Here is a 3,296-nt window from a genome sequence, read left to right on the forward strand (position 1 = left end):
AGTCGGTGGGATAGAAATATGTATCTGCTCTGCACGACCAAGCTCTAACCCTGGAACTGACGAGTGCCTAAAAAATAAAAGAGTGGGTCAGGCCCACATGCAAGTCTTATTCCACTACAATCCAAACAGGAATCCGATAGGCAGATACATCCTAGATAGACTCAACAATATCTAGAGTAATCCATATATGTATAAGTACACACTATAGGACGCTCACTAGTGTAAAAGGTCTGTCTCAGCCTGAGTAGAGATACTATGCAAATCGCACATAATGTGATCATGTGTACCTAGACCTACCAGGGAACAACACCTCTGTCCAGCAATCCATCCTAGGCGATATACACACCCTAACCATGGTCTTGAGACTCAAGCTCATACCATGGTACCATATCATATATATATATATAATCCGTGTCCTTTTGATACAAAATATCACCCATCTAGTATAGTGGTTTGATATATGTATAACAATCCATCCCAGAAACTAAATTATGTCATTCAGTTATTTAATGACCTGACACTAATAGGAGTTGGACTTAACCTTTATGGTTAATCTACACCTTAATCCATGTTGGTAGGATTTAGTGTTGAACTAATCCATACCTAGTATGCCACCGTCCCATACCGATACATACAGTCCTCCAATCCACATAATTGATAAAAATAACATTTATTAATTTATCAACAGTTCTCCAAAATATGCATCAGTATAGTTTAATACATATATAATGACATTAGGTATTCACTACAGAACATAAAAATCATGCTCCAATTATTTAAACTGCTAAAATAAATCATAGCGTTCAAATCCTCCAAAACAGCCGATAAATCGATACAATTATAACAATTTGAGTATCAATTAATTCCAAACTAAGTATAGTTAAATATAATTAATTCACCATACTTATAACACTGTAAAAAAAAATATGATTATATATAAAACCTGGCCAAGTTCCAGTAAGTAAAACTAACCAGACAGTATGCAAGCTACCAGTTTTCTCTTAGGTTTTTCTTGCTCTATTCTTCAATCCAATTATGAATTTATATTTTCCCATCATAATACCAATCTTATACAGTCCCATACATCACTTAAAACAATTTAAACGAAGTGCATACACCCAGTATAGCCCAAACAACCCCTAAAAATCATTTCTGTAGCATTTTAGGAGAGAGCAGGCTCTTTCAAAATTTAGAGCCTGCTCAAACTCACTTAGAGCCTGCTCTAATTCACTTAGAGCCTGATCTAAATCACTTAGAGCCGGCTCCAACTCTTTTGGAGCTGGCTCTAAGGGTTTTGGGAGCCTGCTTTCCATCCCTTAGCAGCCGTTGTCCGTTTAATCTTCGTCTTCTCCGATTCCTATGAGTACCAGTTCTCTGTAGTAATTTTTATTACATGTTTTAAAGTTCATCCTAGTTCTAGATTGGTCGTACGACAATAATATACAATCAAAACTTGAATTGAAACACAAGTTGTTAAGCATCGGCAGTAAGATTTAAAACTGAACTTTTAACCAACTGAAAAATAGATTAATTCAATGATTTCAAACATAGAGTAAACATGCATAAAATATGTAATTAAGGCTTAGTTTAATCCCTGGAGTCTATCTAAGCATGCACAGAACACAGATTAAAGGGATAGAGTAGAACAGAGACTTGCCTTTGAGTTTCAGTCTGAAACTCTAAACTACCGTTCTCTGAATTTTTCGTCCAACTCCCCACTGTTGTTCCACCTCTGTTGCTCTTGGTTTCACCCACGAACAACCATCCCTTCCTCTTCCTTGGTCCAACCTTGATCCAAACCAAATCCTAGTTCCCTCCTCTGCCGTTCTCTAAAACTCTCTCTACCTCTCTATATTCTCTGTTCCACAGAATTTTGTTTATTTTTTTTTAAAAACCCTAAACCACCGTATGGCTTATACTTAGGTGAAAACAATAACCCTAGTTCAAGTGAATTTAGAGACTAAGCCCTAATTCCAATCCTAGTCGGCCCATGAAACTATTTAAGTTTCCTTATGGCGGCTTACCTATACGTGAATTGTAATCCAAAGTTAACTGTAACTTAAAAATGTTCAATAATTAAATCAAGTAAATAAGTTAAAATCTAATTAAGTAAAAATAACATAATGAAAAATCAATTAAATAATAAAATACACGTAAACAATTAATTCCAAGTAAATAATTAAAAACAACTCAATTAATCTCAAGTTAATCACTACAATAAAACAATTGAGCAATTAATCAAATAAAAATGCAATTAAATCATAAATTAAATACCAAAAATATCCTTTTAAAATTAGGGGTATTACAAAACTTCTCCCAACTCATCTCCTCCACTTTGTGCCGGTTGGTGATTGACTTCCACCAAAGCTTGGCATCTTTAGAAAACTTGTAAGTGGCTAGGATGATTTTAATGTAATCATCTGTCACATCCATAGAGGTCAATTGAGTTTCAACTTGATCCATTTAGTCGTCCGCTTCCATTGGATGCGCACTACATTCGAACATCACTGGCATCAACTTAGAAAACCCTAAAATCAATTTAAGACGTTTCTGTGCTGGCGTCTTCTCCACCTGAGCTACCGGTTGTGGTACCGGTTGCGGAAGAGTAGTAATTGTTGCCCTCAAGGCACTTTGCAACAAGCGGTTCAATGCTAGTTCCACCGAACCTTCACCCTCTTCGACGGGTGCTTCAACATCATCCCTTTTGGTAGAAACACCTCTTGGGGTAATCAAATCCCTAAGAAGTGTATCTTCTTCATTTTACTCCGCCGGATTGGAGCTAGAGCTTTCACCAACATCACCTCTTATCGGCATAGAGCCAACACCTCTAGGTTCCTTTCATGGTGGTACCGTACTATAAAATAAGAAAACGGTTCAATAACAATAACACTAAGGTCCAACCGTGAACAACTCAACATTAAATGATACTATACTAACACTTAGCATGCAATGCTATGCAATAAACACATTAGCATAAACATATAAACATGTAAGCAAATAAACAATTAAACATGCTCTTTCAAATAATAGAACACATAGTAAACAATCACATAATTGACACAAACAACTTCCCATGTAACCCTATATAGGCCTTTACTCATCGTCCTAATGGTTTTTGAACCATCGCTCTGATACCAAATTTGTAACGACCCTAAACTGAAACCAATTATAAAAAAAAATTTGGCATGACCTCTGCTAAAAAGGGGTCATATTCCAACCTGCTTAAGTGCATAAAAATGTAATGGCCTCTCTTGGACGTTCAAAATTTATCTAACCTGTCCCAGCACACAATGTAC

The sequence above is a fragment of the Cornus florida genome, unplaced genomic scaffold (genome assembly GCF_030987335.1).
Source record: "Cornus florida cultivar Cherokee Brave unplaced genomic scaffold, ASM3098733v1 CherokeeBrave_3.0.0_Hap2_Chr01, whole genome shotgun sequence".
Classification (NCBI taxonomy): domain Eukaryota; kingdom Viridiplantae; phylum Streptophyta; class Magnoliopsida; order Cornales; family Cornaceae; genus Cornus; species Cornus florida.